The following is a 24,123-nucleotide window of genomic DNA, read 5'->3' as shown; positions in this document are numbered from 1 at the left end:
GCAAACTTCTGTTTATCAGACTTGTTGGAATGAAGAAGGTTAGGTAGATGTCACTCAGCATTAGATTGTTCTTGGGCTGAATGTTGTGTTTTCATTTCTCCTTGAAAAGTGTAATCACAGTTCGTAATGAGAGGTAAGAGTTCAAATAGCAAAAAAGTGTTTGAATTTGAGTGTGTGATGGATCAGATATGAATCTGCACTAAAAAATATTTATTGCTTAATTGATGAATGAAGGAGGAAGAAAGTAATGGCATATATGCACCTTAAAACTGACATGCATATAGACAAAGCTATAGATTTTGTTAAGACCACATTTAATAATAAATTCTACCAAAAAGCAAATAGACTAATTCAGACACATAACACAAACAGGTCACATTCATAAGATAAAGAAGTTTGCTGACAGAGGGAGAACACCAAGGTAAACTAATTGCTCATTGCTGGGATGTTACATCCTGCATAATGACAGTAATAATATTCACTTCACAGATTGCTACGTGAACTGACTGAGAGCGCATATATGAACATAAACATAGTACTGGGGACACAGGGCTTTCATATATTCCATTATATGTCTGCTATGTACCTACAAGATAAGAAGAACAGACACAATACAGGGAATTTTAACCATGAAATAACCTAAAAAGAATCATCTTCAAATTTAACTTTAAAGAAGCCTCAGAGGCTCATATAATCAAAATCATATTAGCAGTTATTTCCACAATGGATTCCCCATTCTGTGTTTGATATTTATGATTTTTTTTTTTTTTTTTTTTTTTTGCATGGGCAGGCTCTGGGAATCGAATCCGGGTCTCCAGCATGGCAGGGGAGAATTCTGTGTCACTGAGCCACCATTGCCCACCTTTTTAATGATTTTTATGTCATTACTTATTCATATTTACATCTTTTGTGTGACTCAAGTGCATTTAAGTATTATTTTCATCCTCATGATATGCTGGTTATTAAAGGAGATTGTCTCATGATAAAAGTATGGTGTCAGACAGCAGGGATCTGGGTCACAGCTCTACAAATTTCTTGCCATGAGAGCTACTATCTTACCATGAGAGCTGCTTTTAATAGTCTTTGATTGGCGCTAACTCTGACATGAGGTTTATATTTATATTTGCATACAACCTACCAACCAGTATTTTTGATGTATATATTAAATTGTTCAAACCATCAAGGTACTGACACTCTTTTGAATAGCTTAATAATTTATATCGCCCTAAAAACTGGACTTCCTCTCGATGGTGATGAAGAATAGACTTTCATTTTCCTAAATCTCCCTCTGGTCTTGTCACGTTATACGCAGCATAGTGAACTCTATTCCAAAGGTTCATCTTCTCCTCCCATTCCGAAAAGGCATCAGGACAGCCACGGATCCTTCTCAACTGTTCCGCCTTCAATCCACTCACACCACCAAAAACTCTTCATATGGAAGAATATACATTTAACCAGCTTTTCTGCAAAATGATGTGGCATTTCTCCACATCCATAATAGTTCCGGTCATTTTCCGGCAGGTGAACCACATCATGGAAAATTGCGCGGTCCCAGACCCTTTCATTGCCTCTCTGAAGCCCACAGCACTGCACCGTCACGAGGCCGCGCGCCAGTCTGTTCCATGACATAAACGCGATTCCGGAGTATTGGAATCCAGTGTAAGAAAAAAAAATTGGAAGATGTTCACGGACATTACGCAAGGGCATGAGAAATGCCACCTTCTATCTGGGTTTATGGTCTCTAGGCCTCCAGTGACCTCCTGGCTCAAAATCGAAATCCTTGGAGAAGAGCTGATGAATTTCCGCCAAACTGACTTCTCTTACACTGACACTGAGGAATCCCCCTGTACCGCTGAGTGTAGGGTTTTTATTAGTGTACGGCCTGATCCTATGTGCCATCGTTTTCACGTTTTTCTCTCAACATAATCCCTCGAGCACGTACCAAAAGGGGAATGCATTTGCGACGCCAGGAGCCACGCGGATGGACAAGGGGAGCAGAGGGAAAAGAGGCGGACGGCGAGAGGGAGAGGCTGCGCGCAGACGCCTTCCCGGCCCGCAGCTCAGGCCGCGCTCTCGGGTGGGGCTCGGGAGCCCTGCGCAGGCCCCACGCTTCCACGCGCGCACTCAGAGCGCCGGGACCGCAGCGGGGCCCGAGCGCCGCGATCCTGCGGGACAGGGTCCGAGCGGGAAGGAGGAAAGGGGAGGGAGAGGGCGAACGGCGGGGAGGGAGGAGAGACGGAGGCGGGGAGGCGCGGAGGACCCGGGGGCAGGGATGGAAGGAGGAAAGGGGACGCCGGCGGGGCGCACCCGGGAGGACCCGGGAAGGCGCGGGCGGGGCGAGGACGCGCTCCAGCAGCCGGACGCCGGAGCAGGGGCTGCAGGTGCGCAGAGACGCGGCTGCGCCCCGCGGCGCCCGCGCGGAGACCCGCTGCGAACCGCAGACTGTCGGGCTCCGGGGCGGCTCCCGGGCGCGGACCCCCCGTGCGGGCCTGCGCCGCTGCCTCTGGGCCCGCAGCGTCCGGGCCTCCGCGGGGCGCCCGCCGACACGCAGACGCCTGCGCTGGCCGTGCCAGGCCCGGCCGTCCCGCGGGAGCCGAGCGCCGTGGAGGGCCGCGTCCCGGCCGCCGGCGCCGAGCGCGTTTCCGCCCCGGCCCTCGCCGCCGCCGCCAGCTGTCCGACCCGCCGCGAGCGAGACGAAGGCGGCCGCATCGCCGCGACCGGCCTGAGGTCCGGAGCCGCCGGAGCCGCGTCGGGCCAGGGTCGCACCGCGGCGTGAGTGTAACTCCCAGTACAGCCCGATAGCCTTGGGGAGTTGTGGTACGTTTCACTGATGCACAGCCTACAGCCCCGAGTGTGATGTTGTTAATGTGCCTTAGACGGTAGTTTTTTTTTTGAAGCTTATTCTGGAAAGGAAAATAGCCCCTGTTGGCCCTATAGCATTCTGTTTTCTTATGTAAATCCCAAGTTTATTCTGCTATTTTCCTTAAACCTGAAGAATTTTCTTTTGCATTTCATGTACCACATGTCTTTTGGCTATGTTTTCTGCCACCCTTAAGTTTTTCTCTTAAAGTCTTTATTTTGCCTTCATTTTAGAAAAAAAAGTACTTTTGGTATTTGTTGATTTCTAGCTTGGTAATTATGTTTCTTATTTTAGCATAGCAAAGATGTCATTGCATTTCTGTACCAGTGTTTCTTTGTAGATATGTTTTTCTCACTCTATTTTTAATATTTTCTCTTTATCGTTGAATTCTATCAAATTTAGTAGGATGCCTAGGTCTGACTTCTTTGTATATATCCTGCTTGGTGTTAAAGGAACTTTTTTTTTTTTTGGAACTATGAATTTGGGATTCTGATGAAACGGGAAAATAGGAGGCAAACTTTTCTTCAAATATATGTTCTTGTTGCTTTCTTTCCTCTCCTTCTGTGACTCCACAAATTGCATTTTAGAATGACTGATAGTGTTTCGCTGTTTATTGAGAGCTTGTTTATTTAAAAATTTTTTCTCTCTACTTTATTTAGAAAATTTCTGTTAACTGGTCCTCAAGTTCACTGATCCTTTCTTATGCATTGTCTAATCTGGTGTGAATTCCATTCAATTTGGAATTTTGAAATGAAACTTTGATTTCATACATTTTGTTTTGTAGTCACAGAATTTTCGTTCAGTGCCCTCCTGAAGTCCTTTATCTTATCGTTGATTTTATTCCTCTTCTTCCTGTAGCTTTTAAAAATATTTTATTTTATTTTATGTTTAATACAATCTTATCAATCTATATTCACACACCATTCAGTCAATCCAAGGTATACAATCAGGGGTTCACAGTATCATCACATATTTATGCATTCATCACCACAATCCTTTTTATTCTACATTTTCAGGCAGTTCCCTCTAGTCTCTCTGTTACACCTTAACTAAAAAGTTGATATCTATATAATGCATAAGAATATCCTCTGGGACAACCTCTCAACTCTGAAACCTCTCAGCCGCTGACGCTTTATTTTGTCTCATTTCTCTCTTCACCCTTTCGGTCAAGAAGGTTTTCTCAATCCCTTGATGCTGAGTCCCAGGTCATTCTAGGATCTCTGTCGTATGTTGCCAGGGAGGTCCACACCCCTGGGAGTCATGTCCCCTATAGAGAGGGGGAGAGCAGTGAGTTTGCTTGTCAGGTTAGCTGAGAAAGAGACAGACCACATCTGAGTAATAAAAGAGGTTCTCTTGGGAGTGATTCTTAGGCCTAATTCTAAGTAGGCTTAGCCTGTCCTTTGCAGGGATAAGTTTCATATGAACAAACCCCAAGATTGAGGGCTCAGCTTATTGCTACAGTTGTCCCCACTGCTTGCGAGAATATAGGAACTTTCCAAATGGGGAAGTTGAATTTTCCCCCTTTCTCACCATTCCCCCAAGGGGACTTTGCAAATACTTTTTTATTCACTGTTCAAATCACTCTGGGATTTCTCGGGGCATCACACTGGACAAACCTGCAAATTCTCATGCCCTATTCAAGGTTCCTTGTACTTATGCTGTTCAATTAACCTGTCCAAACAAGTTATATTAGGAAATACACTTGTCAAAATATAAATTTTGTACCAAATAAACATTTTTTGCTTTAGTCTCACACAGAAGTTGAAGTTTTAAAATATGAATGACTGTCTATTTTCGATACCATGCAATATTGACATTCCTTTGTTCTTCCTCCTGCAAGAACATTTTTTAATTTGTACATTTAGTCACTATCATTGTACACTCTAGGCATTCCTAGATTATACCATCTCAGTCTTTATTGTCTAACTTTCCTTCTGGTTTCATTGTGCCCCTAGCCCTCCTCCCTCTGTCATTCTCACATTCAGCTGCATTCAGTGTTCTAACATTATCATATTACAGTCAGGTAGTATTGGGCTATCAATACTACAGTCAGGTAGTATTGGGCTATCCATTTCTGAATTTTTAAAGTCAGTCCTTTTGCACAATCTGTATATCTTCAGCTCTAATTACCCAATATCTACCCTATTTCTATTTCCTGATGACCTTTATTCTTAACTGAAATTCTCTAAGTTCACTCATTAATATCAGTGAGACCATACAGTATTTGTACTTTCATTTCTGGCTAATGTCACTCAGCATAATATCCTCAAGGTCCATCCATATTATTATATGCTATATGATTTTATTCGGTCGTACAGCTGCATAATATTCCATTGTATGTATATATCACAGCTTGTTTAGCCACTTGTCTGTTGATGGACATTTGGGCTGTTTCCATCTCTTGGCAATTGTAAATAATGCTGCTGTAAACATTGGTGTGCAAATGTCCATTTGTGTCCTTGCCCTCACATCCTCAGAATAAATATCTAGCAATGGTATTGCTGGGTCATATGGCAATTCTATACTTAGCTTCCTGAGGAACCACCAAACTGCCTTCCACAGCGGTTGTACCATTTGACATTCCCACCAACAGTGGATAAGAGTTCCTCTTTCTCCGCATCCTCTCTAGCACTTGTCGTTTTCTGTTTTATTGATAATGGCCATTCTGGTGGGTGTATCTCGTAGTTTTGATTTGTGTTTCCCTGATAGACAGGGAAGTTGAGCATCTTTTCATGTGCCTTTTAGCCATTTGTATTTCCTCTAAAAGAAAACAGTCTAGGCCCCTGTTTTCTTATAAGCATTTTCTAAAGGTGACCATACCATTGTTGTTTTTTTGTTTCTGGTTTATTTTGTCTCACCAAATGTCCCACATGTTCATTCACATCATTGCATGCCTCGTGACATTGTTTCTTTTTGTAGCAGCACAGCCTTCATTCATAAGTATACACCATCGTTCTCCAATCTACTTCTCCATCAGTGCATCCTTCAGCCACCTGCATTCATCGGGCATCAGGTAGAGGGCCCAAAGTCCACAGTCCATCAGCATTCTCAATTTTAGATAATTTCATTGTTCCCAAGACAGAAAACCAGTAAACACACCCTTACCAAATAGGAGATCTAAACCTCCTCTTAACTCTTCTCCCTCACCCCATTATTTACCTCTGCTGTTGCTGTGGTAGTGCTGATGGTTTCCTTTTGAACATAGCTCATAGCATGCATAGCAGTTTTCCCCTGTACCCTGGACTTAAACACTCTTTATACAAGAATCGTATCTTTGAAGTAATTCTTACAAGAACTCATTTGTATTTCTAGTGTGAGTCAGAGGGGCACATTGGTCTGTACAACCCCTTTCAATCTTGTTCATCTTCAGTATGTTAATATTACTTGTAGACCCACTAGAGAACCACCTTCACTCCTATCTATTCCTTTACATTGGAGTTCAACCTCATTAGTTAATCGTTCACGCATCTCTAGCTTCTATATATCTCTAAGTCCCCTGTATTCTATATTATAAGTCTCTGATTATACCTTTATTCTGGTCGTAAAAGTGGAATCGTACAATATCTGTCCTTTTGTGTCAGGCTAATTTCACTCAGCATTATGTCCTCAAGGCTCAGCCATCTTGTCATGTGCTTCAGGATGTAATTTTGTCTTACTGCTGCATAATATTGCATCATATGTATATACCACATTTTGTTGATCCACTCGTCTGTTGATGGGCATTTGGTTTGTTTCCATCTTTTGAATATTGTGAATAATGCTGCTATGAACATCAGAGTTTCAGATGTCTGTTTGTGCCTTTGCTTTCAGCTCTTCTGGGTATATACCAAGTAGTGCTATTGCTGGGTCATAGGGCATCTCAATTATTTCGTTTCCTAAGGAACTGCCGAAGATTCTTCTGTAGTGGCTGCACTATTGTACATTCCCACCAGCAGTGCATAAGTGTCCCAGTTTCTCCACATCCTCTCCAACATTTATAGTTTCCTGGTTGTTTAATAGCAGCCATCCTTATAGGTGTGAGGTAGTATCTCACTGTAGTCTTGATCTGCATTCCCTTATAGCCAGTGAAATGAGCAGCTCTTCATGTACTTTGAGCCATCTGTATTTGCTCTTCAGAAAAATACCTTTTCATATCTTTAGCCCATTTTATAATTGGAGATCAAGGTCTGTCTCACAGTGGGTCCCCAGACCTATTCTGCTATTTACCCAGTCCCACAATGCACAATTGGAATTGACATATTCAACAACAAGCAGAATCCCCACACTGGTTCCCTGACTTGTGGAGTGAGGGCTGCTATGGTGAAAAGCCAGGTGGATGCCACTAGAACTGCCCCTACCTAGCAAAATAGTAAATCACAAGCGATACCAGATTCCTGGAGGGACTGCAGAGATTACTGCCACTCTTAAGGGCTTGAAGGATGCAGGGGTGGTGATTCCCAACCTATCCCCATTCAACTCTCCTATTTGGCCTGTGCAGAAAACAGGGCAGGTGGGATTTAGAACATGACAGTGGATTATTGTAAATTTAACCAGGTGGTGTCTCCAATTGCAACTGCTGTTTCGGATGTGGTATCATTGCTTAAGAAAATCACCCTATCCCCTTGTACCTAGTATGCAAATATTGAGCTGACAAATGCTTTTTTCTCAATAGCTATTAGGAAGGACCACCAGAAACAGTTTGCTTTCAGCTGACACAGCTAGAAATATACCTTCACTGCCCTATCTCAGGGGTATATCAACTTTACAGCCCTATATCATAATCTTGTCTCTAGGAAAATTGATTGTTTCTCCCTCCCACAAGACATCACACTGATTCATTATATTGATGATATCGTGTTGATTAGAACTAGTGAGAAAGAAGTAGCAACTACTCTAGACTTGTCGGCAAGGCATTTGCTTGTCAGAGAATGAGAAGTAAATTCAATAAAAATACAGGGGCCTTCCATCTTAGTGAAATTTCTAACTGTCCAGTGGTGTAGGGCATGCTGAGATATCCCTTCTAAAGGGAAGGCCAAGCTGTTGCATTTGGCCCCTCGTATGATTAAAAAGAGGTACAGTGTTAGATGATCTCTTTGGGTTTTGGAGACAACATATTCCCCATTTAGGTCTGCTCCTCTGGCCCATTTACCAAATGACCAGAAAAGCTGATGGTTTTGAGTGGTGACTTGAACAAGAGGAGGCTTTGTAACAGGTCCAGACTATTGTGCAAGCTGCTCTGGCACTTGAACCATTAGGTCTAGCAGATGCAATTGTGCTGGAAGTGTCAGTGGCCAATAGAGATGCTGTTTGAGTGTTTGGCAGGCCCCTGAAGGAAAATCACCAAGGAGACCCTTAGGATTTTAGAGCAAGGCCTTACCATCCTCTGCAGATAAATACTCCTTTTAAGAAACAGCTTTTGTCCTGCTACTGGGCCTAAGTAGAGACTTAGTAGAGATGCTGTACCACAGGCCACCAAGTTACCATGTGACTTGAGTTGCCTTCATTGGCTGGGTATTGTCTGATCCACCAAGCCATAAAGTTGGGCATGCACAACGGCACTCAGTCATAAAGTGGAAATGGTATATACGACATACAGCTCTAGCAGGTCCTGAAGGCACAAGTAAGTTACATAAGGAAATGGCCCAAATGCCCAAGGCCCCCACTTCTGCCACATTACCTTCTCTTTCCCAGCCCAGAGCTATGGCATCTTGGGGCAATTCCTTACTGTCAGTTGGCTGAAGAAGAGAAAACTCAGGCCTGCTTTACAGATGGATCTGCGTGGTTTATAGGCACAGCCTGAAAGTGGACAGCAGCAGCACTGCAGCCCCTTTATGGGATGTCCCTGAAGGACACTGGGAGGGGAGATCTTCCCTTTGGGGGGAACTTTGGGCAGTGCACCTGATTGTATATTTTGCTTGGAAGGAGAACTGACAGGAGGTGCAGTTGTATACTGACTCATGGGCTGTTGTTAATGGTTTGGCTGGGTGGTCAGGGACTTTGAAGGAGCATGATTGAAAGATTGGTGACAGTATATTCTGGGGAAGTGGTTTGTAGTTAGACCTTTCTGAGTGGGTTGAAAACAGGAAGATATTTGTCTCCCATGTGAATGTGTACCAGAGGGTGACTACAGCAGAGGGAGGTTTTAATAATCAAGTGATAAAATGACCTGTTCTGTAGAGACAAGTCAGCCTTTTTCCCCAGCCACTCCTGTTATTGCACAATTGGCTAGTGAAAAAAGTTGTCCTGGTAATAGGGATGGATGTTATGCATGGGCTCAGCCACAGGCTTTCCATTCACAAAGGCCCACCTGTCTGCAGCCACTGCTGAGTGCCCAATTTGCCAGCAACTGAGACCCAGCCATCTCCATGACACCATTCCCCAAGGTGATCAGCCTGCCGTGTGGTGGAGGGTTGATTGCTTTGGACCGCTTCCATTAGGGGAGGGGCAGCACTTTTTTCTAACTGAAATAGACCCATACTCTGGGTACGGGTTTGCCTCCGTTCATGTAGCATTTCTGCCAAAACTACCATCCATGGACATACAGAATGCCTCATCTACCATTATGGTATTCCACAGAGCCATGGCTTCTGTCCAGGGAACCCAGCTGAAGGGCAGGAACGGGCACATGCTCATGGAATTCTCTGGTCTTACCATGTTTTCCATCATCCTGAAGGACATAGATCGATAGAACTGTGAAATGGCCTTTTGAAGACCCTATTATGACACCAACTAGGTGGCAATACCTTGCTGGGCTGGGGCAGAATTCTCCAGGAGGCTGTGTATGCTGTGAATCAACATTCATTCTATGGTATTGTTTCTTCTATAGCCACAAGTCATGGATGGGAATGAAGGGGTGGACATTGGAGTGGTACCACTTGCTATCACCTCTACTGATCCACTGGGAAAATTTTTGCTTCCTGTCACTGCAATCTTGAGCTCTGCTGCTCTATGAGTCTTAGTTCCAGAAGGGGGACACAACAATGATTCCGTTTAACTGGAAGCTAAGACCTGGGTACCTTGGACTTCTCATGTCCCTGAATCAACAGTTAAAGAAGGGGATTACTTTTTTCACTGGAGTGATTGACCTTATCATGGGGAAATAGGAATGCAGCCTCACAATGGAGGTAAAGCAGAGATCCTGGAACACAGGAGAATGCGTAGGATGTCTCTTAGTGCTACCATGCCCTGTGAATAAAGTCAATAGAAAACTGCAACCACCCAATCCAGGCAGGACTACCAATGGGCCAGAAATTTCAAGAATGAAGGTTTGGTTCGCCTCACCAGACAAAGAACCACGGCCAGCTGAAGTGCTGCCTGAGGCTAAAGGGCACATGGAATTGGTAGTGGAAGGAGGTAGTGATAAATATAAACTACAATCATGTGACCGGTTACAGAAATGAGAACTGTAATGGTATGGGTATTTCTTCCCTGCTTTGTAATGAATATGTTTGTGTGCGTACATAAAGCAAATGTCTTGGTTCTCCTCTCTAACTTATGCCCTTTACCATGTGACATAAGTTGTATTGTTCTTGTTACAGTATTTAAGTAATATGATAGCAAATTTAAGAATGAATATCACCTAAGGACTTGCACCCTATTCTGGAAAAATTTAGTACAATTTCAGTTGTATGCAGGACAGTTGAGTGTTACTAGGGGAAAAGAAAAGTGTCTGTATTGTTTTCTATTTAGAGATCAAGTATGGAATTAAGGAGATGTTTGCAGCTGCCAGGTTGACAAAGGGTGGACTGTGATGATTGGGTTCATCTGCCAACTTGGCCAGGAAATGGTGTCTCATTGTCTGACCAAGCAAGAAATGCCTGTTGCTTATGAGGATATTTTGTGAACTTAAGTCAAGAGCGTGTTGATTGCATCCATGGTGAATGCATTTGCAGTCAGCTAAGGGGAATAGCTTGTGGAATGACTGCTGCTTAATCACATCACCAGAAAGTTTTTAAGGAAAATTCAGAAGACAGAATCAATTTTTCCACTTTAGCCAGCCAGTGTCTCCTGGGAAGTTTATTAGCAGCTTCACTGGAGCTGCCAGCTCATGATCTGCCCTACAAATTTTTGACTCTTTGATCCCCATAGGTGCATGAGACACTTTTATAAATCTCGTATTTACAGATATCTCCTGTTGGTTCTGTTTCCCTGAGAACCCTAACTAATACAGGTTCCCACTATCTTTTTTTTTAACGGAAATGAATTTTTCAGTTAAACTTAGCATAAAATATCAGGGGAAGGGTTTACAATTAAAAAAAATTTTTTTAAGGTTTTACACCTAACTGTATTTCCTTCTCTTGAGTTCCAGCATATGGATATGTTTGCTGTGGATATAATTTTTCTGTGAGACTTGAATATTGCCTACTTGCAGTAAAAATTATTTTCACTTTGCAGTAATAAATAAAAATATATTCTATTGATGCCTTAGAGTATTTATCTGTATTCTCTCCTCTAAAGGAGCAAAGATCCATTTATATTATAAACAAGTTGTCTCCACAGGTAAAATTCATGGCTACTAGAGCTGCTAATACATTTGGTCTGGCTAGGTTTTTTCCTTTTCAAGTAATATTCATCATATGTTAAAAGCTAGAGATTATTGCTTTTTTTTCTTCATGGATTGGAAAATGTGACAGTATTTAAATGTTAGGGTCTAAAAGACATTTAACTGAAATGTGGTATTTATATTTTTATTATTTAATATATTATTACATTTATGTATTTATATTGACTCCCTCTTCCGTATATCTTACAAAGAAATACCAGAGACTGAGAACCTGCTTTGATGAGGTGAGGTGAACTCTAGTTGTGGGAGGCTAGAGGGTAAAAATTTTTTCAGTGTAGACTTTTTTGTGTTTCTTTTTTATTGTATAATATAACATGTAGACAAAGCAAAGAAAGAGAAACGATAGTTTTCAGAGCACTCTTCAACAAGTAGTCACAAGATAGATCCCAGAGTTTGTCATGGGCTACCACACCATCATCTCAGATTTTTCCTTCTAGCTGCTCCAGAATATAGGAGGCTAGAAGGAATATATATCTGTTTTTTTATCACCGCTTTTTTTTTTTGTGTGTGAAAAATAACATATATACAAAAAAGCAATGAATTTCAAAGCACAGCACCACAGTTAGTTGAAGAACAGATTTCAGAGTTTGTTATGGGTTACAACTCCACAGTTTTTAGTTTTTTTCTGTCTAGCTGTTCTAAGATGCTGGAGACTAAAAGAAATATCAGTATAATGATTCAGCAATCATACTTGTTTGTTAAACCCTAACTTCTCTGCATAGCTCCACTATCACCTTTGATCTTTCTCCCACTCTTTAGGGGTATTTGGGCTTCGCTGTTCCTAACTTTTTCATGTTGAAAGGGGCTGTCAGTAATTATGGGTGGGAAGATGGAACTGGCTGATGTTCTGAAGAGGCGGATCCTTCTAGGATTCAGGACTTATCTGGTGCAGGGACCCATCTGGAGTTTGTAGGTTTCTGGAGAGTTACTAGTGCATGGAACCTATGTAGAATCTTACATATCGCCTTAGGTGTTCTTTAGGATTGGCTGGAATGGTTTTGGTTGAGGTTCGGCAAGTTATGAGGTAGCAATGTCTAATGAAGTTTGCAGAAGAGTGACTTCCAGAGAAGCCTCTTGACTCTATTTGAGCTCACTCAGCCACTTGTGGGGTAGCTGATGGCAGGTTAGCTGATGACTGGGGGTAAGCGGCGGTACTGAGTCACTTACACAGACACAGACACACAGCACACGACTCAGGAGACAACCCGCAGGGGAAAATGGAAGGCGTCCGCTTTATTCAGGAAGTGCACAGGCTTATATAGGCTGGGAAGCATGCAGGGACATGTGTCGGGCTGGGATTGGGCACCGCTGTTGCTAGGGTAGAGGGCAGATTTCAGGCCAGCCATTTCGTGTTGCCTTGCATCAGGCAGGGCAGCCATGTTAGCGATGTTTTATGGCTTCTCCAACAAGCCACTGATACCTTATTTGTTACACTTCTTTTCTGCTTTTTGGTCAGGATGACATTGTGGATCCTACAGCACCAGGGCACCAACTCTCTCTTTTTTTAAATTTTTTATTAATTAAAAAAAATTACAAGAAACAAACATTCCCAACACATACACTCAGCAATCCACAATATCATCACATAGTTGCATATTCATCATCATAATCATTTCCCAGAACATTAGCATCAATTCAGAAAAAGAAATAAAAAGACAACAGAAAAATATAACAAACAAAAAAAATTTTTTTACAGGTCATACCCCTTACTAATCCCTTTCATTGATCACTAGCATTTCAAACTAAATCTATTTTAACATTTGTTCCCCCTATTATTTATTTTTATTCCATATGTTCCTCTCATCTGTTGACAAGGTAGATAAAAGGGGCATCAGACACAAGGTTTTCACAATCACACAGTCACATTGGGAAAGCTATATCATTATACAAACATCGTCAAGAAACATGGCTACTGGAACACAGCTCTACATTTTCAGGATGTTCCCTCCAGCCTCAAAATTACATCTTGGATAACAAGGTGATATCTACTAATGCATAAGAATAACCTCCAGGATAACCTCTCAACTCTGTTTGGAATCTCTCAGCCATTGACACTTTGTCTCATTTCACTCTTCCCCCTTTTGGTCGAGAAGGTTTTCTCAATCCCTTGATGCTGCGTCTCAGCTCATTCTGGGATTTCTGTCCCATGCTGCCAGGAAGATCTACACCCCTGGTATTCATGTCCCACACAGACAGGGGGAGGGTGGTGAGTCTGCTTGCTGTGTTGGCTGGAGAGAGAGGCCACATCTGAGCAACAAAAGAGGTTCTCTTGGGGGTGACTCTTAGGCTTAATTTTAAGTAGGCTTGACCTATCCCCTGTGGGGTTAAGTTTCATATGAACAAACCCCAAGACTGGGGACTCAGCCTATAGCTTTGGTTGTCCACATTGCTTGTGAGAATATCAAAGAATTCAACTTGGGGAAGTTGAGTTTTCCCCCATTCTTACCATTCCCTGAAGGGGACTTTGCAAATACTTTTCCACTCACTGATCAAATCACTCTGGGATTCATCAGGGCATCACCTGGACAAACCAACACAATCTCATTGTCCTATACAAACTTCCATGTACTTAAGGTGTTCAATCAACTATCTACATAAGTTATATTAGGAGATGCACTAGTCAAAGTATAGATTTGTACCAAATAAACATTTTTTGCTTTAGTCTCACACATTAGTTGAAATTTTTAAATATTAAGTACCATCTATTTTCAGCACACTGCAGTAATGACATTCTTTTGTTCTTCCTCATGCAAAAACATTTTTAAAATTTGTTCATTTAGTCACTATCACTATACACTCCAGGCATTCCTAGATTACACCATCTCAATCTTTATCGTCTATCTTTCTTCGTGATTTCATTTATGCTCCAGCCCCCCTCCCTCTATCATTCTCATATGCAGCTTCATTCAGTGTTTTAACATAGTTGTATTACATTTAGGTAATATTGTGCTGTCCGTTTCTGAGTTTTTATATTCAGTCCTGTTGCACAATCTGTATCCCTTCAGCTCCAATTACCCAATATCTTACCCTATTTCTATCCCCTGATGGTCTCTGTTACCAAGGAAATATTCCAAGTTTAGTCACTAATGTCAGTTCATATCAGTGAGACCATACAGTATTTGTCCTTTTGTTTCTGGCTAATCACACTCAGCGTAATGTCCTTAAGGTCCATTCATGTTGTTTTATGCTTCATAACTTTATTCTGTCTTACAGCTGCATAATACTCCATCTTATGTAAATGTCACAGTTTGTTTAGTCAACTGTCTGTTGATGGACATTTTGGCTGTTTCCATCTCTTGGTAATTGTTAATAATGCTGCTATAAACATTGGTGTGTGAATGTCCATTTGTGTCCTTGGCCTCGTGTCCTTTGAGTAGAGACAGCATATAGATGGGTCCTGTTTTTTAATCCATTCTGCCAGACTATGTCTTTTGATTGGAGAGTTTGATCCATTAACATTCAGTGTTATTACTGCATGGGTAGTACTTTCTTCTATTATTTTGCCTCCTGGATTTTTATATCTTATCTAATTTTCCTTCTTTTTACCTTTACTCATAGTCTTCCTTTCTATACTCTTCTCCACCCCTCTCTCTTCTGTCTTCGTATCTGTCTCTCGTGTTCCCTTTAGTATTTCTTGCAGAGCTGGTCTCTTGGTCACAAATTCTCTCAGTGATTTTTTGTCTGAAAATGTTTTAATTTCTCCCTCATTTTTGAAGGAAATTTTGCTGGATATAGAATTCTTGGTTGGCAGTTTTTCTCTTTTAATAATTTAAATATATTAGCCCACTGTCTTCTCGCCTCCATGGTTTCTTTTGAGAGATCTGCGCATAGTCTTATCGGGCTTCCCTTGTATGTGATGAATTGCTTTTCTCTTGCTGCTTTCAAAATCCTCTCTTTCTCTTTGACCTCTGACATTCTGATTATTAAATGTCTTGGAGTATGTCTATTTGGATCTATTCTCTTTGGGGTATGCTGCACTTCTTGGATCTGTAATTTTAGGTCTTTCATAAGAGTTGGGAAATTTTCAGTGATAATTTCCTCCATTAGTTTTTCTCCTCCTTTTCCCTTCTCTTCTCCTTCTGGGACACCCACAACACGTATATTTGTGCGCTTCATATTGTCTTTCAATTCCCTGAGTCTCTGCTCATATTTTTCCATTTTTTTTCCTATAGTTTCTGTTTCTTGTTGGATTTCAGATGTTCCATCCTCCAGCTCAGAAATCCTATGTTCTGTCTCTCAAAATCTACCATTGTAGGTTTCCATTGTTTTTTTTCATCTCTTCTACTGTGTCTTTCATTTCCATATGTTCTGTGATTTGTTTTTTCAGACTTTCAGTTTCTTCTTTTTGTTCTTTCCTTGCCTTCTTTATATTCTCCCTGAATTCATTGATGAGGTTTTCCATGTCTGTTCGTACATTCTGAATTAATTGTTTCAGCTCCTGTATGTCATTTGAATTGTTGGTTTGTTCCTTTGACTGGGCCATATCTTCAGTTTTCCTAGTGTGATTTGTTTTTTTTTTGCTGGCGTCTAGGCATTTAATTACCTTAATTAGTTTATTCTGGAGATTGCTTTCACTTCTTTTATCTAGGGTTTTCTTGCTGGATGAATTTGTTGTCTATCTGTTCTTTGACATTCTGTTCAGCTTTATCTGGACTTTTAGCTTAAGTTTTGTTTAACAGAGGAGAATTTTTCAGTTCTTGTTTTCTTGTTTCTTGCCCTGCTTGTGTGGTGCCTTCCCCACACACACACACACACTTAGGTGGGTCTACTTAGATATTATAGACCCCAGCCAGATTTTCCCAGACCAAACTGGCCTCCTATCAGGAGGAAAGAGTCACCTGCATCGGTTTTCCCTGAGGGTGAGACCCAGGAGGTTGAAAGACTTTCCTGTGAAGTCTCTGGACTCTGTTTTTCTTATCCTGCCCTGTGTGTGGCGCTTGTCTGACTGCAGGTCCCACCAGCAAAAGATGATGCGGTACGTTTAACTTTGGCTGACTCTCCCTGCTGGGGGCATGGTAGAGACAGAGGAGAGGTTGTAGGCTGGTTTTAATGGCTTCAAATTACCAAGCCCTGGTGTCTGAATCTCTTGATGGAGAGATTCCACCTGGGTGGGGCTTCACCCCTCCCCTGGGGAAGGCACAGGCTCCAGACAAGCCCCCAAAAGAGCTCACTTCTGCCTATGCCTGGGGCAGTTGCAGCCTGAAAAGTCCTTCCGCTGTATCCAGAGGCAGTCAAGCCTTTGTAGATAGACAGCCACAAAAACTTCTGTTTTCTCCTTTTTTTTTTTTCCCCTTTTTTCTGTCAGTCCTGCCCCCTTGGCACCGGGGCAAAAATGAGCAACCTCCGCTTTGATCAGGTTCACCTAAGCTGGGGGCATATTTTTAGTAGTCAGAATTTGTTAATTAGTTCCACAATTGGCGTTTGATTATGCCCAGTCCCTGCTGCTGGTAAAGTCCTTTCCTTTCCCCTCTGGGAAGTGGCCTGTCGGGGAGGGGCGCTGGCCGCCGCAGCTTTGGGAACTCATGGTTCTGGGGGGTGCTCGCAGCCGGTCCAGCTGGTCCAGACTGGGGTATGCTGTGTGTCTGGTCACTGACATGGCCCCAGGAGCTGTTCTGTACTGTTTCTGGTTATTTACTAGTTGTTCTGGAGGACGAACTAAAACGCGCACCTTGTTAAGCCGCCATCTTGACCCGGAAGTCACCAAGTCTCTTTTGAATAAAGATCGTAGGGCTTCCAAATGTCTTCAGACCCTGAAGGCCACTTTCCACTGTTCTTAGCAGTCCTGCCCTACCCAAATATCTGCAGTCCATTCTGACCTCAGTTGCTGAAAAGTACAGTCTGTTATTGCTGGGATGTTGTAGATTTTCACATTGAACCATTTTATATCCTCAGCACATTTCCTAAGACTTTGCCCAGCTAAATCCTTAAGGTTTCAGCAAACATACCTGTTATTTCCAGGAAGATTATCTCACCTCATCTAAAAAGTCCTTCAATTCTATGTTCAGAGTTAACATTGTCTTTTCTACTTTAAGTTTTCTCTTGTAAACTCAACTTAAACTCAACAGGGCAGGTGATTCTTTTATTTTTCTGTGTATTGCCATTCACTGATAAAGCCCTGACTCCAAGTGATCATGACTTCTCTTAAGAATGTTGCCTAATACAACTGTGTGATGATATTGTGAGCTACTGAATTTTTAATGAATTTTTTCTGTTTACTTATTATTTCTTTTTCTGAATTGATTCAAATGTTCTATGGAATGATCATGATGGTGGACATGCAACTATGTGATGATATTGTCATTTACGGATTATATGTTTAGAATGGAAGGATCATATGGAAATAATGTTTGTGTTTCTATGTTGGTATATTTAATGACAAAAAACCCCCGCAGAATTTTTTTTGCACCAAATAAATATCTCTTCCTTTGGTCTCACAAAAATTAAGAAGAAAAGAAAAGAATGTTGCCGAATGGCCAGGCATGAAAGACAAAGGGCAATATCGAAATATGACTACTTTAGAAAATAGAATACATAATTACCTAAAACACCTGTTTGTAAAAAATTGCACTGAAAGTTTTTTTTCATAACCACAAATTTTTATTAGTAAATATTATCAATAAGGCAAGATGTGTTTCAAGGAATTAGTCCGTGTTATCAGGGTTATCTACTTTGGGGGGCAGGCACAATTCCTTATGGTGTTATTTAAATCCCATTTGATTTCTGTAAGGTTGTTAGATATGTTATCACTTCTTCATTAACCTTAGTGAACTGATTCTTCTCTCCTTTATTCTTAGCCAGGCTATAGGATGTTCAGTTTTCTTGATCTTTTCAAAGGACCAGTTTTTCGTTCTGCCGGTTCTGTTTTTCTGTTCTCTAATTCATCTCTGCTCTAATCTTGATTTCCTTCCTTCTGTTGGTGTTGGGTTCAGTTTGCACTTCTTTTTGTATTTTCCTTAAAATGTAAAATTCTGTTATTGATCTCCGCAAAGTTCCCCAAAGTTGCAACTCTCACCCCAGCATTTGGAGAGAACCACTGCATAAGCCCTTAGGGAAAGTTTGATTGCTGCTTTTATGAAGTCCTGACATACCTGACTCTCTCAGTCTTTGAAATCGAATGGAGTTTGTGCTGCTGGTTTTCAGAACTGTTTGGGTCTAGTGACCCCTGTGTTCCTTCCAGTTTCTCCTGATGGAAATGGTAATATTTATCCTATGACTATCCCTCCTTTATATTTTGGCAGCCAAGAACTTGTTAGGAGTTTCACAGATCAACAATCAGAGGAGACGTTTTTCCTTACAGCAGCCCATGCATGTCGCTGACTTGATGAGAACTGGTACTGTTCTCCACAGTTATGCCTGTCGTCAGTAGAGGTGCAGCTTATGGGAAATTGGTACCCTGGCTAGGTAAAACTGTGATCTCAGCTGAGTGTATTTGTGACTAGGCTGACCCTTATGTAAAGAGGTGTGTTGGGTTGTGTCCCTTCCACTTCAAAGTGGTTGGGGTCTGTTACTGGTTGTGACCCACGGAAGAAAAAGCAAGATTCACAATGCTGGCTCATAGTGCAGAAGGTAGGAAACAGGCATGTTCCATTTCATGTCTCTTGGATCACTCTTTTGGGATTCCTGGGCCACATGTAAGGAGTCTGAGCATCCTGAGACCGCAATGCTGCAGTGACCATTGACAGATGTCCAGTCGAAAGGATCAGCCAAAATCAGCCATCCTGTCATCCCTCCCAAGGCACCAGGTGTGTGAGTGAAGCCATCTGGGCTTATAAAACCTGACCAGCATTTGGAAACGATGTATCAGATAAAGGTCGAGTATCCAGAATATATAAAGAAATTGTTCAACTCAGCAGCAGAAAGACACAGAACCCAATTACAGAGTGGATAAAAGACATGAACAGATGCTTCTCAGGAGAGGAAATACAGGTGGCCAAAAGTCATATGAGAAAATGCTCAACTTTCATGGCTGTTAGGGAGATGCAAATCAAAACCACAATGAAATATCACCTCAGACTCACCAGTATGGCCTTTATCAATAAAACAGAAAACAACAAGCGCTGGAGAGGATGTGGAGAAAGAGGCTCACTTATCCATTGTTGGTGAGATGTCAAATGGTACAACCCCTGTGGAAGGACGTTTGGCAGTTCCTCAGGAAGCTAAGTATAGAATCGCCATATGACCCGGCAATACCATTGCTAGGTATCTACTCAGAGGACATGAGGGCAAGGACACAAATGGACCTTTGCACAGCAATGTTTATCGTGGCATTACTTACAATTCCCAAGAGATGGAAACAGCCAAATTGTCCAACAACAGGCAAATGGCTAAACAAGGTGTGGCAGAAACATACAATGGAATAGTATGCAGCCTTAAGAGGGAATAAACCTGTGAAGGATGTAACAACATGGATGGACCTTAAGGACATTATACTGAGTGGGACTAGCCAGAAACAAAAGGACAACTGCTGTATGACCTCTCTGATATGAACTGACATTATGCGTGAACTAGGATAATTTAAGTTAGTCACAGAGACCATTAGGAGGTTGAAATAGGGTAAATGTTGGTAATTGGAGCTGAAGGGATATAGAATGTGTGAGAGGACTGATTGTAAAAATTCAGAAATGGGTAGCACATTACTGCCTGAGTGTAATACGATAATGTTAGAACACTGAATGCAGCTGAATGTGAGAAGGACAGAGGCAGGAGGCCTGGGGGCACAACTGAAATCAGAAGATAGACACTAAAGACTGAGATGTACAGTCTAGGAATGCCTAGAGTGTATAATGATGGTGACTAAACGTACAAATTTAAAAATGTTTTTGCATGGGGAAGAACAAAGGAATGTCAGTACTACAGGGTGTTGAAGATAGATGGTCATGAATATTTTAAAACTTTAACTTGTGTGAGACTAAAGCAAAAAATGTTTTTTTGGTACAAAATTTTATTTTGACTAGTGCATTTCCTAATATGACGTATGTGGACAGCTTAATTGAACACCGTAGTACATGGAACCTTGAGAAGGGCATGAGATTTTGTAGGTTCATGCAGAGTGATGCCCGTATAAATCCCAGAGTGATTTGAATAGTGAATAAAAAAGTATTTGCAAAGTCCCCTTGGGGACATGGTGAGAAAGGGAGAAAATTCAACTTCCCCAAGTGGAGCATTCCTGAAACAGTCTCATAAGCACGACAAGGATGATCAAAGCCATAGGCTGAGACCCCAATCTTGGGGTTTGTTCTTATGAAACTTAACCCTGCAAAGGATAGGCTAAGCCTACTTCAAATTAGGCCTAAGAGTCACCCCCAAGAGAACCTCTTTTGTTGCTCAGATGTGGCCTCTCCCTCTCAGCCAATGTGACAAGCAATCTCACTGCCCTCCCCCTCTCTATGTGGGACGTGACTCCCAGGGGTGTGGACCTTCCTGGCAATGTGGGACAGAAATCCTAGAATGAACTGGGACTCAGCATCAAGGGGTTGAGAAAACCTTCTCAACCAAAACGGGGAAGAGTGAAATGAGACAAAATAAAGTGTCAGTGGATGAGAGATTCCAGACAGAGTCGAGAGGTTATCCTGGAGGTTATTCTTACGCATTACATAGAGATCACCTTTTTAGTTAAGGTGAAATGGAGAGGCTGGAGGGAACTGCCTGAAAGTGTAGAGCTGCATTCCAGCCGCCATGTTTCTGGAAAACGATTGTATCATGATAACAGTGTTCACAGTGTGACTGTGTGATTGTGAAAATCTTATGTCTGATGCTCCTTTTATCTGCCTTATCGAGAGATGAGTAAAACAGATGGATGTAACATAAATAATGAATGGGGGAACAAATGTTAAAATAAATTTAGTAGATTGAAATGCTGTTGCTCACTGAAAGGGAGGAGTAAGTGGTATGGTGTATATGAATGATTTTCTGTTTTCTTTTTCTGAATTGATACCAATGTTCTAAGAAATTATCATGATGATGAATATGCAACTATGTGATGATATTGTGAATTACAGGTTATATATGTAGAATGGAATGATCATATAGTAAGAATGTTTGTGTTTGTATGTTGGTATGTTTAATGAAGGAAAAAAAACCCAAAATTGTTTTTGCACCAAATAAATCTCTCTTCCTTTGGTCTCACAAAAAAAAAAAAAAAAAAAAAGAGAAAGGAAAAAAAAAAGAATGTTGCCTAATGGCCAGTCTAGAAAGTCAAAGGGTATTATAGAAAATATGACTACTTCAAAAAATAGAATACATGATTAGCTAAAATTCCTATCTGTAAAAAATGGTTGTAAAAGTTTTTTTTTCATAGCCATGAATTTTTAAGGGTAAATATTATAAATAAGGCAAGGTACGTTTCAAGGAATTGGTCCATGTTGTCAGGGATATCTAATTTGGGGGGCAGGCCCAGTTCTTTATGGTGTTATTTAAATCCCATTTGATTTCTGTAAGGTTGTTAGATATGTCACCACTTCTGCATTAACCTTAGTGAACTGATTCTTCTCTCCTTTATTCATAGCCAGGCTATAGGATGTTCAGTTTAGTTGATCTTTTCAAAGGTCCAGTTTTTGGTTCTGCCGATTCTATTGTTTTTCTGTTCCCTAATTTATCTCTGCTCTAATCTTGATTTCCTCCCTTCTATCAGTGTTGGGTTTAGTTTGCACTTCTTTTTGTGTTTCCTGAAAATGTAAAATTCTTTTATTGATTTGAAATTGTATATCATGATGGGTGTTTATGCTTATACATGTCTCTGTTAACAATATTTTTAGCATATCCCATAAGTTAAGATATATTATGCATTTATTTCTATATATCTCAAAGTGCTTTCCCATTTTTTACATGATTTCATGCATTGGTTAATTTGGAGTTCATTTTCCACATATTTGTAGAATATTTAGTTATTTCAGCATCTTTCGTTTCATATGGGCAAATGAAGCACTAAATGGAAATTTAAATTTTTGTGCACGTTTTAAGTATGCAATTCATTTACGTGGGTACTTTTGTCTTATTGTATATTCCTTTCAACTTTTCCTTCAATGAAAGGATAATTTCTGTTGTAAATTAATGGCATTCTTCAGGGGCAGGAAGTGGGAATGAGCAAGTCCAGTTAGAGTGGAAGGAGGGTCACCTGGGAAGGAAAAGAGCATGTCTGCTTCTCCAAGGCTAAGTTCATTTTTCTAGGGCCTCCCTTTAGCACCAAAGCTATGCGGTGGATGTTGGTTTGTATTTCTCTAAATAGTCCCTAAGATTCGTGGGTTGATCAGAATTGTTTTAGTAATTGTCTAATCTAATACTAATTATGATATTTTATTACCAATTTTTTCATTACTTCCTTTTCCATCCATTCATGTTAGCAAATCTAAAAATCATAATTATCCCTTAGTTAAATTTCTCTTATTCTGTATATTCCCCTTTCATGAAACTATATAGTACTTTATTTTTCTCCTTTATTGGTGCTTTATAAATAGCATCATCAGTGATGGCTCGACTTTTATATGACCTAAAGGAGAGACAGGAAAGGTAAAGGAGGAAGATATATCAAGCTCGAATGATGGCATAGGATTTTTCAACCAAAAAAGCAGCATATATAAGTAACAGAGTTTGAGGACTTATCTGGAAAGTGTCTTTAGGAGCAAAGTTTCTATCTTCTTTTATTTGTTTTTGTTTTTGTTTAACTTACTGAATAATCTTTTCATTTTCCTGCCCACTTCATGTTTCTCACTTGTCTTAAATTCAGGTCACCTTCATACATATTTCCTAGGATAGGAAGTCTTCCCAAGTCCATTCTAGGTAGCTTCCTTGTACACTTGTTTAACCATTGGGTAATTTCTTTTGTTTTCCTTATTTTGCCATTTTTGCCACATCTCTCTTAGTTTGTAATTTAAGTGTTGGAACATGTTTTTCACCAAGTTAAAATATTTAATAATGTATATTTTTGTGTTCACCTATGAGTTTTAGATGTTTTTACTACTGGAGAGCGCTTTGCACATTTTATAAATTATTTGTGCATGAACTCATTCATGCACTTGTTTCCTGACTAATATATACAGTGTGTTACCACATTTTCTGCACTGAAATGGTGGATTTTGTGGTTCCTGAAGGATGAAAGGGCTTTTCTCTGAGGCAGCAGGTAGGAAACATCAGGTCCCAGGTGCTTAGATGTGGAAGGATTGATGTCAGAAGCAGCATATGTCCATCTCCTAAACTGGCTCTTATGAATGGAGAGAACGGATTTTATATATTTCTAGTAGAAATAAAATAAGCATTAATGAAATTTGAACCCAGTGAAATGCAGGTTGCTACCAGTAATACCAGTTATCTGTGACATCCCTTTAGGAACAAAGATTCTATGTAGCCATGGGATCTTGTGTTTATTGTGATCTTATGTTGTCTTGATTTCTTTTTTACAAGAGTCTCTAGGTCTTTCTGGACACTTAGGGTTTCCTCATTTCAGTAACTGCTGGATATTTTCCTAGAAATTTCTCTCGAATGGGATATCTTTGTTTTCCTATGGCAAAAAACAAATCGTGTACTTTTCATGATCATGTTCTTTCTCGTGTCAGACCAGTGGGTTAGGTAGTTAGGTAGTCATGAGCCTGCCACATGGGAATAAGGGGACCACCCCAACAAGGCTGGAACCACCATTAATGGATGGTTAAGTTGAGCAAACTGCAGTCAGAACATTCCACCTTTAGCGGATGGTTAAATGGTTAAATTGAGCAAAGTGCAGTGAGAA

The 24,123-nt window shown here is 40.9% G+C and overlaps 1 pseudogene; it reads right to left on the bottom strand.

Annotated features, from left to right (window-relative positions):
* Window positions 1-1,073: 1,073 nt before the first annotated feature.
* LOC143655241 (beta-1,4-galactosyltransferase 6 pseudogene) lies at window positions 1,074-1,934 on the bottom strand (annotated as a pseudogene).
* Between the last annotated feature and the right edge of the window lie 22,189 nt (window positions 1,935-24,123).

The sequence above is a fragment of the Tamandua tetradactyla genome, chromosome 14 (genome assembly GCF_023851605.1).
Source record: "Tamandua tetradactyla isolate mTamTet1 chromosome 14, mTamTet1.pri, whole genome shotgun sequence".
In the NCBI taxonomy this organism is placed as follows: Eukaryota; Metazoa; Chordata; class Mammalia; order Pilosa; family Myrmecophagidae; genus Tamandua; species Tamandua tetradactyla.
This window is presented reverse-complemented; position numbering and strand designations above follow the sequence as displayed.